Below are 15,975 nucleotides of genomic sequence, written 5' to 3' on the forward strand. Positions count from 1 at the left end.
CTCTCTCTCTCTCTCTCTCTCTCTCTCTCTCTCTCTCTCTCTCTCTCTCTCTCTCTCCATTTTTGCACCCAATATCAATCCTGTATCCAAGGTCCCATTAGAAATCCAATGTCTTGGGATTTTTCTCCAATGAAGAGTAGCTTCTTGCCTTGTCATAAGGTCTTGAATTTATGCTGGTGAGCTCCCGTTAAGGGAGTAATGGATCCCTTTATAGGAGTAATGGGAAGAGTGCCTTCCCACACACACCTGAAGCCACTTGGGTCCATTCCAAACAAAATGCCTCGGCAAGACTTCTCCAGTTAGGAGGCTGATGGGATCCAAATAGTTTTTAACTCATTTTTGTTAATCAGTTCTGCTCTGTGAACTGCTTGAGTCTGTTTATTCAATTACATTGAAATTGGCTTAATGAGTGCTAATTGGTACTAACCAACTCAGTTGCCTTTTAAATAGGAAAAGTGTCAAGCAGAGGAGGAGCTGATCGTATCATTGCAGGGGAGCCCCAAAAGGGTGAAAGTCAGAGATTTCTGAGAACAGATAGGAGAACCCTCCCAACTTTTAAATATCATTTATTATTATGCAGAATCAGATATATGCCATTAGTCAATTCAAGGCCATTTGAACTGGTGACAATGCCAAACAATAAATACCCATTTTAAATAGGTTACCTTTAGAAAGGGTTAATAGGATTCTCCACTACCAGTGTTATAAAGGATTATCCATATTGGAAAGGGAACTTTCCAGAAAGGAGAGGAATTACAGGGAACTCCTCTTCTTTAATCTAAGTTAGGGGAGAGATTTATTGTTGCTAAACTGTGGGATGTGACTAATGTCTCACTTCCTTATTTGGCATTGCTACAACACTGGTTGGCTGGGATTTAAGAATGTCATTTCCAATATTTAAAGACTATATGTGCTATATAAGAGTTAATGTGGGGGCAGCTGGGTAGCTCAGTGGAGTGAGAGTCAGGCCTAGAGACAGAAGGTCCTAGGTTCACATCTGGCCTCAGCCACTTCCCAGCCGTGTGACCCTGGACAAGTCACTTGACCCCCATTGCCCACCCTTACCCCTCTTCCAACTATGAGCCAATACACAGAAGTTAAGGGTTTAAAAAAATAAAATTTAATTTAAAAAAAAGAGTTAATGTGGCTATAAGAACAGAATATTAAGAAGTGGTAATAAGTAAATAGCAAGTGGAGGCCTTAGCCATCAGGAAACCCTACATTCGAGGATTACCTTTAGCACATGTGGGCTATGAGACTAGACAAGGTATTTAATCTCCTGGAGCTCTAGGCAACTTCCTAAGACAACAAATTTCAGCCACCCAGGTCTTATAAAAGTTCCTCACTGGGCTTTCAGATGCAGAAATAAAAACTATCAATAATCACACAAAAAAGTGTTCTAAATCCCTCCTGATTAGAGAAATGCAAATCAAAACAATTCTGAGGTTACCACCTCACACCTAGCTGATTGGCCAATATGACAGTAAAGGAAAACAATAAATGTTGGAGGGGATGTGGCAAAATCAGGACACTAATGCATTGCTGGTGGAGTTGTGAATTGATCTAACCATTCTGGAAGGCAATTTGGAATTATGCCCAAAAGGCATTTTTTTTAAACCCTTACCTTCTGTCTTGGAGTCAATACTGTGTATTGGCTCCAAGGCTGAAGAGTGGTAAGAGTAGGCAATGGAGGTCAAGTGACTTGCCCAAGGTCACACAGCTGGGAAGTGTCTGAGGTCAGATTTGAACCTAGGACCTCCTGTCTCTAGGCCTGGCTCTCAATCCACTGAGCTACCCAGCTGCCCCCCCCCAAAGCTTAAAAAATGCATGCCCTCTGATCCAGCTATGCCACTGCTGGGTTTGTACCACAAAGAGATAATAAGGAAAAATATTTGTACAAAAATATTTATAGCTGCTCTTTTTGTGGTGGCAAAGATTTGGATCCTAAAGGGATGTCCCTTAATTAGGGAATGGCTGAAGAAATTGTGGTATATGATGGTGATGGAATACTATTGTGCTATGAGTGGTGAACTGCTTGATTTCTATATGAACTGGAAAGACCTACATGAACTGATGCGGAGTGAAATAAGCAGAACCAGGAGAACATTGTACACAGAAAATGAAACATTGTGGGACAATCAAATGTAATAGACTGCTACTAATAGCAATTCAATGATATAGGACAATCCTGAGGGACTTATGAGAAAGAAAGCTTCCCACATAGAAAGAAAGAACTGTGATTTATCACTTATTTATATGGGTACAGGATTTGGAGTTTTGTTTTTTAAAGGATTACTCTATTACAAAAATGAGTAATATGGAAATAGGTATTGAGTGATAATACATGTATAACCCAGTGGAATTGCTTGTTAGCTCTTAAAGGGAGGAGGGAAAGGGGGATGGAAAGAACATGAATCATGTGACCATCAAAAAATATTTATAAATAAATAAATTTAATTAAATGATAATTAATTAAAAATTAAAAAGAAATCTTAGCTTAAAAAAAGAAGTTCCTCACTGGGAATTCCCCACATTTATAACATTCCAGGTTCCATTCTTATTCCATGGGCAAATCACTTAAACCCATGTTGTTGAACCTATGGCACACATGCCAGAGGGGGCTGCTCCCATTCCCTTCTCCACCATGCCTGAGAACATTTCTCATATCACCCATCCCTCTGTCCAGCAGCCTAATGGGAGTGCTTCCTCCCTTCCCTCTCTGGGGTAAGGGGGTGATTCACATTTGGCATGAAGGTTGAAGTTTAGGCACTCATTCTCTAAAAGGTTTGCTATCACTGACTTAATATCTTAGTGGATCTAGGCAACTCTCTGTGACTATAAGTTCTAGATGAGTAGATGATCTGATTCCATAAAGAGAGTTGACTTACCTGATGAAACAACATATCTGGACCAAAAAAAAAAAAAGCTAGAATTATGTGAATTGAGCACCTATCGTATATTAGAAGATGTTCTCTGCCCTTAAAGTTCTTATTTTAATAAATATGTGGATGGTGCACAAAACAAAACACTATTTCAGCAGTATTTATTATACCATATATTATATATATATATATAATTATATATTATACACAACCAATGATGTGTAACTCTGATTCAGAGCTATGCATGTAGGGACAATAGAATCATAGGAGCATTGAAAAGAACCTGAAGAAACCATAGAGGTTATTGATTTCACCTTTCTCCTTTTCAACATAAGTAAACTGAGGCACAAAGAGGTTATGTGACTCCCCCAGGGTTATACAACTAACAAGGGTGGGTTTTGAACTCATATAAATCAGTAAGAGTTTTGATAAAAATTAATATAAGGGTGGCATCTAGTTGGCTCAGGGGTTGGAAAGGCAGACCTAGAGATGGGAGGTCCTGGGTTCAAATCTGGCCTCAGATACTTCCTAGCTGTGTGAGCCTGGGCAAATCATTTATCCCCCATTGCCTGGCCCTTACCGCTCTTCTGCCTTAGAACCAATACATGGTATTGATTCCAAGACAGAAGGTTAGAGTTTTAAAAAAGAATATGAGGAAAAGCAGGTACCTAAATGGAAAGTCCTCTTCAGCTCTCTTGGTCATTCACTGTTCTTTCCAATTATCTTTTAGGTTATTGATAGTTCAGAAGTTATGAAGTTATTACACTGGCTAGGAGCTGCCAGAGTAATGAATAGACAAAATTAACTAGAAGAGTAATACAAGCCTTGGACTTGCAAGTTTCCTTTCCTACTCTAACTAACTTTATGATTTTGAGCCAGGCACTTTTTCCTCTGGGCTTAATGGGATTAAACTTCCCATTCTACCCACTTCACAGGGTTTCTGTGAGAATCTATGAAATAATGAATGAGAAGGCACTTCATAAATCATAAAATATCATTCAGATGAAAGTGGCTACTTTTTAAATGGAAAGAGACTGGGCAGTTTCCTTTTGAAGATCTTTAGAAAACATATTTTTAGAGGCAGCAGGTGGCACAGTAGATAGGATGCTAGGCTTGCATTTAGGAAGACTTGGGTTCAAATCCAGCCTCAGACACTTTGCCCACTTCAGTTTTCTTACCTACAAAATAGGGATAACAATAGCACCTGCCTTCCAAAGTTGTTTTAAGGATCAAAAGAGATAACATTTATAAAGTGCTTAGCACCTAGTTCTTAGGACATAGTAGGTACTTAACAAATGTTTGTTCCTTACCTACCATTTAAGAATAGATTTAAAATACTTAGAGATGGTTTAAGCCCAGATTTTGCCTAGAAGCAAAGGAATAGAATATACATTTTTGAGATACATTTCAATTCTTTGTTTAGTTGTTTTTTAATCATGTCTAATTCTTTGCCATCCCATTTGGGGTTCTCTTGGCAAAGATGCTGGAGCTATTTGCCATTTTCCTCTCTAGATCATTTTATAGATGAGGAAACTAAGGCAAATAGGGCTAAGTGACTTATCCAGGGTTACCTGGCTAGTAAGTGTCTGAGACTAGATTTGAACTCAGGAGGAGGAGGAGTCATCCTGGCTTTCAGACATGGCACTTTATCCACTGCTGCCCAATGTTTCAATATATATAAGGCCATAAGGCTTTAAATTGTAGTACAATCCACAAAAACATGACAACCTAGTAAAAGCTGAGTAGTATATATTAATTTGCTCTTCACTTTTTCTCTTGTCTCTCTGATTTTTTCATGAAGGAAGAAAGTGGTTCAAATGTTTTCCCATCTAGAACTTTATCCTCAAAATGGAAGGTGAAATAATGGCGCCCTTTGCCATGGCCACCTGATGATCAGGTTGACAGCTGATGGACAGGTCCAACCTTTAAAAATGGGCAGAGTAGGAACAGAATCAGTGAATCAATAGGAAAAATGTAATTCAACTGAGGATAGGGACTGACTCACTTTTCTGTTTGTACCCCTAGTGTCTACCCACTGCTTGGTACTTCTTTTAATAAATATTCACTGATTTAATAAATGACTGAATCACAGAAAAATCAAATTAGAATGGGTCATATTTATTTTACCCCAAAGGAGTAAATTGACATCTAGAAAATTGGAGTCTTTTGACCTCCCCTAATGGGAGTGGTTTATGGGGTGGCTAGATAATGCAGTGGATAAAGCACCAGGCTTTGCGTCAGGAAGATCTGAGTTCAAATCTGGCCTCAGACAATTACTATCTATGTGACTCTGGCAAGTCACTTAACCCAATTTGCCTTAATTTTCTCATCTGTCAAATGAACTGGAGAAGAAAATGGCAAATCACTTGAGTATCTTTGTTGAGAAAACCCCAAATGGTGTCACTGAGAATCCAGCATGACTGAACGACAACAATAACTCTGTGACTTTCAACAAGTCATTTAACTTTCTCATTTTCCACTTCTTAAAAAATAAAGCAATTAGGCTTGACTATAGGGATCAAGGGGAACTCAGAAGCCATGTAGTTCAACTAGTTAGTTTTATAGATAAAGAAGGGAAGAATTTAGCTCACTTAATCTGCCCAAATTCACCAGTAGTAAGCATTAGAGGTAGGATGACCTTGAAGGGGCAACTACAGTAGATAGAAATCAGAGAGACCTGAATCGTAAACCCTGACTGACATTTATAAGCAGTTTGACCCTGGGCAAGTCACTTGTTCTCTGTCTACTTTACTTTCCTCATCTGTAAAATGGGGATAATAGTAACACCAACCTTTCAGGGCTGTTGGGAATAAAATTATATGGATATGTTTCTGTACGTAGAAACTTACACACACACACACACACACACACACACACACACACATATGTATCTCTATCTCTATCTCTATCTATCTGTTGGTCTGTCTGTCTAGCTAGCTATACTTTTCAGGGCTGTTGGAATAAAATTATTTGGATATACATTTGTGCCTTACAAAGGGCAGCTAGGTGGTACACTGGATAGAGTGGCAGGACTTGGAATCAGGAAAACGAAATCCAGTCTTAGACATATATTAGCTGTGTGACCGTGGGCAAGTCACTTGACCATGATTGCCTCTGTTTCCTCATCTGTAAAATGAGCTGGAGAAAGAAATGATAAACCACTCCAGTATCTTTGCCAAGAAAACCCTAAATGAATCCATCAAGAGTTGAACATGACAAGTGACTGAACAGCGACAATATATTTTTCATATAGTTATATATTTAGAGAGAACGACATGAATGCTAGCTCTTGCTGTTGTTGCTGATGATGACGTATGGTTATTTAAGTCCCCTCCAATTTTAAATCTGTGATTCTATGACCCTAAGCCTAAGGTCATATGTTATTCCTTTAGCCAAGCATTTCCCTTCTCGCTAGTTGGAGGACTGATCTATGTAGGCAACTCGTATGACAATAATTTCAAAGATAGAAAATCAAAGATGGGGTATGGAGAGCTCAGATCTCTGGATGGTCAGAAGCAGCCCAACAGCCAAGCTTCCAAGTCTTTTAAGTCTGAGTCCATGATGTCGGTCTCCGGTCCCTCCTCGCCCCACTCCCAGCTATGTTTAAACCCCAGCCGCATGTTCAGTTGACAAATCCCAGGCTCCTCAAGAACACAGCCAATGTCACCCTATGATAATTCTGGCCATCGGTGATGGAGGATGGGAAATGAAAGCTGACAGGAAGGGTCTGTTCTACTTTCCCAAACTCAAATACTGAATGTCGATGTTACTGGGGAAGAAGAAGGCAATCAATAAATTAGCAAGTAAGAGATTTAATTGGCATTTCTGGTTGGGAATAGGTGGCCTTCAATCGTACCAGTTGGCATTAGAATGTGAGGTCATCGATATATCTGTCTCGCATGAAATGTGCTCCCAGTCCCCGGGACCACATCAGGCTGGGCATGCTGTGATTGAAAAACAAGACGCCAAGCCCCAAACACATAAATTACCTGTATGTGAAGCTCTGGTGAGGGCTGAAAGGGTAAACCAGTTATTGTTAGCAGAATTGAACCATATCTGTTAGACAAAGTACCGAGGAAATATGCTTCTGCTGCTGCTTAACTGCCAGCCACTGTGTTAAATCAGGGCAATCATAATACCAAATAAAATATTATTTACCAGGAGATGCAGTTCATTTCCCTCCCTTCCTTTGACATTAGCAGAGGGCTTCAGAAGGAAACAGATGGTGTGTGCAAAGACAGGCTGAAATGGAGTCAACCTAGAGAAATCATTCAGTCCTCATCCAGAGTCGCATCTGCAGGGAATAAAGGAAGACAGTGCCAGAACTGGGGTTTGGAGGGCTTGCAAAGCTTTGCTACTGACCTGCTAAGTCACCTTTTCTGGAGATTTAGACTCTTGGCGTCTCAGTTTTTCTACCTTTGAAATGGTCAAACCAGTAGCTATATATCCATAGGCCAGACCTTCAAGTGGCAACATACAAATAGATTTCTTAACTTATTTGACATCATAATCTTTCACAGACTCTATGCTCTAGGCAGACTGGCTTACTTGCTAATCTCCCCAGAAATTGGGTGCCTCCTCTCCTATCTCCATGTCTTTGTACACTTCACCCCATATACCCAGAAATGGAACTTCCATCTCTTTGAATCCTTAGATTCCTTCAAGTCTCAGCCCATGAAAAATCTCTTATAGGCTACCTTTCTTATCCCCTTAGGACATGATTAGTACTCTTTCGCCCTCAAATCTTCATGTATATTCTTACATATTTATATGTTATTTTAGGTAGAATACTAGCACTTTGTTCTGCTTTTGTATCCCAGCATATATAGCATTTACTGGGCACCTAATTAATTCACATTAAATTGGATTAGATGGGGTGTAGTCTGTCATCTTTTTCCCAAAAAATATGCTGGAGGGGAGGAATCTGCTTTTTTCATCCTGTCTTTCTATCCCCAGCTGATGAAATAGTATGGAGGGAGAAGAGAAGAGAGCCCTGTAGAAGGACAAAACTGTAGGACACCCACATTTAGCACATGATTTGAATAAAGATTCAGCAAAGGAGTTTGAGAAAGAGTAGTCAGAGGGATAGGAGGAGAACCAAGATAGAGAAGTGTCATGGAAACCTAAAGAGAAAAAAAGTATCAAGGAGAGCAGGCTGATTGATTGCATCAAAGGCTGCGGAGAGGTCAAGAAGGATGAGGTTGGAGAAAAGGCCATCCATTACATTTGGGAATTTAAAAATAATGATTTCTATAGAGATCATGATAAATTTAGAGAGAATGATTTTGTCTGAATGATATCAGAAGCCGGATTGTAGAGAGTAAAGAAGACATCTAGAGGAAAAGAAGTGGAGGAATCCAATGTAGATAGCCTTTCCAGGGAATTTAGCTGCAAAAGCTATGATACCTAGCAGAGATGGATGGATCAAGTTAGAGCTTTCTGAGAATGGGGGAAACATAAATATCCTTGAAGCAGTAGGGAAGCAATCAGTAGACAGGGAGAGAATGAAGTTAAGTGAGAGAGCAAGAATGATAGAAGAGGCAATTTTCTGGGGAAGGCAGGATGGAATGGGATCATTCATGCATGTAGAGGGCAGTTGGCCTTGGCAAGGAGAAGGACCACTTCTTCATGTGAAATGTGGCTGGAGGCAGAGCTAAGATGGTGGAGTAGAAGCAGGGAAGCTCAAAGCCACCATGAGAATCTTCTCCAATCAATCTTAAAATAATGCCACAAAACAAATACGGGAGTGAAAGACCCAACAAGGAGAAAGAGTGAAGCAGCTTTCATACAAAGAATAACTTGAAAGATAGGCAGAGAGCATCTGGGGCACTGGGGTGAGAGTGAAGCACAGTCAGCAGGAAGCTATAGCAAGGAGTAAGAAGCAAGCCAACAGTTAACTTCCTCCACCCCACATCCACTGTTCCATAAATTTGGGCCCAGCCTAATATCCAGATCATGAGACTCTGCTTGGGCCAACAAAGAAGTGCAACCCAATGTGCACCCCTTAAAGTTCTAAGCAAACCTGCAGTGAGGTCTGGAATTCCAGCCTAGGGCAGTCTGAGCTGTGGAGTCTAATCTGTGTGGGCCCAGAGTGAGGCCAGGAGTCCCAGCCTGGGCTTGTGATGAGGACCTGAATCCCAGTTTGGAGCAGTCATTAAACCCGGAGCTGGGGTCTATTCCCCTGCAGAAGTAGTCCCCAGGATACTGGCTTGTGTAAACCTGACTGGCCATTGCCAAAAATCAAAGCGGAGCCCCAGGGCAAGGCAGTGTGCTCTGTGCCTGACCTGATTAATCCCAGAGTGAGAGCAAAAGCCTATGCCCAAGCCTGAGGCTAGAATTTGAGCCATCATCAGTCTCTGGTGGTGATTGAATCAGTAGTGGGAGGTGGCTCTCAGAGATCCCAGCCCATATGCCCAGCCTGTCATACCACTTTGGGAGAACTGAAACTTGCAGAAAACCAGAAATAAGGCTAAGGGTAGCATCAAGGAAGTTATGAAGTTTAAGAGAGTGCCTTCTCCTCCAGAGAAAAGAGACTATCTTTAAAATAAAAGTAAAAGTCAAGAAAAAGGCTGAGAAAATTAACAAAAAAAGACCTCCAAAAAATAACTAACAAATGAAAAATTTTATGGAGACAAAGATCAAGGCACAGATACAGAATGGAATGGTGAAACAAAGCAAATACATGCAAAGCTCCAAAGAAAAATATGAATTGGACTTATATCCTAAAAGAGCTCAAAAAGGATTTAAAAAAAATTTTTTAGGCAATGGGGTCAAGTGACTTGACCAGGGTCACACAGCTGGGAAGTGTCTGAGGTCAAATTTGAACTTAGGACCTCCCATCTCTAGGCCTGGCTCTCAATCCACTGAGCTACCCAGCTGCCCACTCAAAAAATCATTTAAGAGAGGAAAAATGGGAAAGAGGAAAGAAAACAATGGGAGAAGAAATAGGCCAAATTAAAATGAAGGCTCAAAAATCATAGAAGAAAGTGATTTCTTAAAAATTAGAATTAGGCAACTAGAAGCTAATGACTTCATAAGATATTAAGAAACAATAAAACAAAATCAAAAGAATGAAAAAACAGAAGCAAATGTGAACTATCTCATTGAAAAAAACACAACCAATGTGGAAAATAGAACCAGGAGAGACAATTTAGGGATTATTGGACTACCTGAAAGCCATGATAAAAAAAAACAAAACCAAAAAACCCTGGACATCATAATACAAGAAATCATCAAAGAAAACTGTCCAGATATTTTTTAATAAGAGAGTAAACTAGAAATTGAAAGAATCTACAGATCACCTCCAGAAAGAAATCCCCAAATGACAATTTCCAGGAATATAATGGCTAAATTTAAGAACCTCCAAGCTAAGGAGAAAATATTGCAAGCAGCCAGGAAGAAACAATTCAAATACCATGTTGCTGCAGTCAGGATTACACAGGATTTAGCAGCTTCCACATTAAAGAATCAGAAGGCTTGGAATATGATATTCTAGAAGGTGAGAGATCTAAGTTTCCAACCCAGAATCACCTATCCAGCAAAGATGAATATATTCTTTCAGGGGGAAAATGGTCATTCAATAAATTAGAAGATTTTCAAGCATTCCTAATGAAAAAACTAAACCTAAATAGAAAATTTGAAGTCCAAAACTAAACCGCAGAGAAATCTAAAAAGGTAAATAAGAAAAGAGAAAATTTAAGGTATTCAATAGGGTTAAAATGTATGTATTCCTGCATGGAAAGAGGATATTTGTAATTCATGTGAAATGTGGCTGAAGAAAATAGCAGAAGGCATCTAAGTAATGTGAAATGAGGAGAAGGAAAGAAGAGGGAGCTTTATGTAAAAGACATGATTTTTTTCAGTGAAGTATAAGGCAAGGCTCTCAGTTGAGAGGATGGGAGAAAAAAAAATATAGATGGTTTGAAATGGAATGAAATAGTTTAGAAAAAGCCACTGTGAAAAGTGGGTCAGAGAGTCGATTAGGGAGGTATTAAATGATTGCCTTGCCACAGTGAGTGCCCAATTGAGATTATATAACATAAATTTATAGAGTATCTCATCAGTATGGTAGTAACAGGTGACCCAACCAGTAGAGAGCTATACCTAAGAGGAACTTTCTGAGATCTCCACAAAGGGAGGGAAGGATTTCCAAGGCCAGGAGCCTGGAGGTACTCCTTGGCTATGTGCGTCCTCTACAGGTTTGCCTCACTGTCCTTTTAGTTTGAACTCATTCTTCCTTTAGGACTATGTTTGTGAACCTATGGCATGTGTGCCAGAGGGGGCTGCTCCCTTCCTCTCTCCATATGCATTTGAGGACATTTCTCCCATCACCTGCTCCTCTGCCCAGCAGGCCAATGGAAGTGCTTCCTCTTTCTCTGTCTAGGGTAAGACCGGGAGGTGTGTATGTGTGTGTGTGTCCCATGCAGTGTGAGGGTTGCAGTTTGGGCACAAGGTCTCTAAAAGGTTCACCATCACTACTCTAGGACCTTTTGTGTACAAGGAAAGAGTTTCTCCCAGTTTATGGAGGATATTTTGTACTAACTATATCTGCTTTACCTTCTCAAAAGATCCCTATGTTTTCCAGAGAAAGAACTATTGCAGTAGAATGCAGACGAAAGCATACAATTTTTCACTTGTTTATTTGGATATTTGTTTTGGGCTTTTGGTTTTATATTCACTTACAAAAATGAACAACATATAAATTAAATAAATAAAGGTAAAAAAAAATAGATCCCTCTGTTAAAAACATAGGCAATCAACTGGTAGAAAATGTGGAGACCACTGGTGTATGCTCATGAGAGATAGTACTAGAAAATCCAACCCCTTTGAGTTGCTCCTAGAATCTTGAAAACAATTAGTAACTACCTTAACTACTTTGAGAGTAAATAGTTGCTACCCAACTCTGGGTCTCTTGCCCACTAATACGAGTGGCAGTCAGGGAAGTAGATCTGGAGAGCTCTGTGCCAGATAGTGTGTTGCAAGAAAAGATGAGGCAAAGACTGGGTGCAGCTTCTTTTGCCTCCCCAATTTTACTGAAGGTTGAGCCTGCTGGTAGAAGTCTAGTCATGACCACATAGATGAGGTCTAGCTCCATTATCTAGTCATATGATTTTAATGAGAAAAACAGACAGGCAAATGGAGCCAAACCATCCACCTCTGACCTGCCCCAAGTCCCAAGGCCAGAGCCGAGCTGTAACTGAGATAATTGAAGTGATAAACTTCTGCTCTCTGGGTATGGGCTGTAGAGCTGTTTGCTCTCATGTAACATTACCCTATGTAATTAGCTGAGGACATTAGCATTGTCTGTCTTAATGATCTATTTTCAGATGCTTAAAGAAAATCAGGGAAAATTCATTTCCCCCATCCCTTCTTCATCCTCCCACCTAGAAGAGATGCTCTACCACTGACAACAGGACCATCTGCACAGAAAACATGATGCTAATTTCACACGCGTTGCTTAGGACAAGCCTATCACATCTATTATGAGGGCTACGTGTCGGGGAGCTTGTCTGCGATGGCTTTGTATATAGAAGATGCAAATTGGAATCAGATAGACACAGCATCGGGAACACAGTGGCAAACTGTTAATACACTGTTTAGGATTTTATCTGCGTGCCAGAAATTTCATTATGAATTGGGGAAATTTTTTCCCATCATGGAGCTTTCATCTCATGCATTTCCTAATCTGTGTGTGATATGTCCTCCGTTCACCTCTTCTTACCTAGGAGAACAGTAGAATGGCTGAGTCTTGGCTTTCATTGTGTTTCTGGATGCTAGACTTTCACATTTTTCAAGGGGTGGTTTGGTAGTATAGTGGATAGAACTCTGGGTCTGGAGTCAAGAAAACCTGGATTAAAATCTGGCCTCGGACATGTAGCAGATGGGTGACCCATGGCAAGTCCCTTCACCCTGCTTGCCTCAGTTTCTTCATCTGTAAAATAAGAAGGAAGTGGCAAAGCACTCCAGTATCTCCACCAAGACAACCCCAAATGTGGTCATGAAGAGTTGGATGTGATGGGAAATTAATGGAATTCAAACATGGAATTCAAAAGCAGATTGGAATACGCCAACCTTGCCGCCCTATTTGCTGAATATTTGCTGGGTGATCTCTCCGAGCGATTCTTGGTCCTTGTCATTGTCCCTATAGGCTGGTGGGAAGAGAACTCAATTGGTGGGAGGCAAGAGACTTGGGTTCTAGATACTCAATAAACATTTATTAAGTTCCTACTATGTGCTAGAGACTTTGCTAAGCCCTGGGAAAAAGAAGCAAAAGAAAGTCCCTGTTCTCAAGGAGCTCAAAGTCTAAAAGGGGGAGATAATATGTAAATAACTGTATACAAACAGGCTACATAGAGGATAAATTGGAGATAATCAACAGAGAGAAAGCACTAGAATGAAGAGGAATTGGGAGAGGCTTTCTGTAGAAGGTGGAACATTAGCTGAGATTTGAAGGAAGATGGGAATCAGAGATGAGACGTGAGAAATTTCTAGGTACAGGCGACTGTGAAAATGATAGGAGTTGGGAGGTGGAGTGCCTTATTTGACACATGGCAAGAAACTCAGTGTCTCTGAGATTAGAAGGTACATGAGGTGGATATAGGTGTCAGGTATAAGAAGACTGGAAAGGTGTGGGGGGCTGGGTATTAGAGTTTTAGTCTTGACTCTATCGTTCACTAGCTGTGTGACCTTGGGAAAGTCACTTGGTTTTTTTCTCTGTAAAATACAGAGGGTGCAAAAGAGAATACTATAGAGCAGTGATTCCCAAAGTGAGTGCCACCGCCCCCTGGTGGGTGCTGCAGCAATCTAGGGCAGCAGTGATGGCCACACTTTTTTTGTATTACATTCTATTCTGAGTTCAATAAATAGTTTCATAATTTCCAGGGCACTAAGTAATATCTTTTTCTGGAAAGGGTGTGGTAGTCCAAAAAAGTTTGGGAACCACTGCTATAGAGTATTAGATCTGGTGTCAGAGGACCCGGATTGAAATCATGGCTTTGCTACTCAACTATATAATCTTGGATAAGTCATTTATACTCTCTGGGCATCAGTCTCTCATTCTGTAAAATGAGGGAGTTGTTCTTTCTACTCTAGTACTGAGTGGCTAATCCTGAAAGTTTCTTTTAGTTCTACTATTCTGTGGTTCTATCCTTGCTTTCTGACTGTACTTGATTCTTGGCTCTTTTTTTTATAACTTAGGAAAAGGAGAGAGAAGGATGAGCAGAGGGAGACAGAACATTCTAATTCTTCTTGGATTATGATCCCCTTTTAGAAACCTAGCCATGGAGATAACAATTATGTCTAGATCCGTCAGACCTTCCCATCCCTCCCCTTAAATCTGGCCACCATTTTGGAACATGGTCCTCAGACCTTGTTGTGAGTTGAGAAAAATGAGGAGTGGAAATTCTCCATCAAATTGTTGAATGCCCTCTACCTGTTTTCCTGTAACCTTTAAATCCTTTCTAATCTCAGAAGAGAAGGAGACAACGCGTTTATTGGAAGTCTTTAGCTCAAAGAAATAAATAGGGGGGGAAATAACCCTTTGATGAAATGAGCCTAGGGACACCATTCTCAGAGGGGAGATCAATGGTTGCTTTATGACAGGCCCCATATTTGCCAAACAATACCAATCCAATGTTGTAAATACAAGTGTCTCAGCACAATTACTTCCCACTACTTTCCTTAATTAAGGAGAGCGTCATAACTCTCTTCTAGTGATAAAACCCGTTTTCTGAAGCATTATCTTTCCAGAAAGGATGGGGACTCTGAGTTATTGAATATCATTATAGCCTGGGGAAAACGTCTTTAATAGACTGAGTCTGTTCAGTTGTACTCCATCCATCTTTTTAAATACTGCACCACTCTCCAGGACAATTTAGTAATGCCAGCAGAGTTACCGCCATGGCTACTTCTAATGAGATCAATGGGTGGCTAAACTCTCCATATGTCCGACCTCGCACCTGGCTTCGAAGGAGTTCAGAGTCGTTTTCCTGCTCCAGCTGCTCCTACTGGGGATCATTTCCAGGCTTTGGCTCCATATTGTGGCAGTTTGGACACATTCATATTAAGGCATTTTAAAGGCCGGGGTGGAGGTGCCCTCCAACACAAAGTCGTTTCTCTGGCTTCGTGGCACCCGGGAAGTCATAATCTTGATCACTGACCTCTTAACATTCTACTTTGAAAACCCTCATTTCACATTCTGTCCAAAAAACAGCAACCGGGGCACTCTGCTGGTACAGTGGGAAGAACACAAGAAAGATTGAAAGATCAGGGGAGAAAGTGTGAATAAAAACTTAGCCCACAAGGAGAGAAATTATCCTAAAGATAGAAGATCAAAGTTCAATGTGGGATAGATCCTGAATACGAAGAAGATATAATTGAAGAGGAAATATCATAGCACTTCCAGGGCTATTTCAAAGGTCAAAGAAATTGGGGGTTAGCTATGTTAAAATAAATGTGGGAGGGGGCAGCTGGGTAGCTCAGTAGATTGAGAGTCAGGCCTAAAGAAGGGAGGTCCTAGGTTCAAATTTGGCCTCAGACACTTCCCAGCTGTGTGACCCTGGGCAAGTCACTTGACCCCCATTGCCCACCCTTACTACTCTTCCACCAAGGAACCAATACACAGAAGTTAAAAAAAAAAAAAGAAAAGAAAGAAAATAAATATAATAAAAAATAAAACAAACAAATAAATAAATAAGCGAATAAGCAAATAAATACATAAATGAATGAATAGATAAGTAAATAAGTGTGATAAATAAATAAAATAAATAAATGAGCTGGGTTCTAGTTATAGTTCTGCCATTTCCTGGCAGTATGATTAGAGGCAACTGCCTTCCCCACCCAAAAAAAGAAAAACCCCTGATGGCTCTGAACCTCAGTTTTCTCATCTGTAAAATGGGTATAATATCTCATATCGTCAATGGAAAGGGTAAGGGGTCATGGTGGATTGAAAGCTGGCCCCTAAGGTGGGAAGATCTAGGATTTAGTCTTGTTTCTGATACATTCTAACTCTGTGATCTTGAGTAAATCATTTAACATCTCAGTTCTCTAGGTGACTCTCTAAAACTATACATTACTGAGAAGGTTGTGGCATAAA

The sequence above is a fragment of the Gracilinanus agilis genome, chromosome 1, assembly GCF_016433145.1.
Source record: "Gracilinanus agilis isolate LMUSP501 chromosome 1, AgileGrace, whole genome shotgun sequence".
Taxonomy (NCBI): domain Eukaryota; kingdom Metazoa; phylum Chordata; class Mammalia; order Didelphimorphia; family Didelphidae; genus Gracilinanus; species Gracilinanus agilis.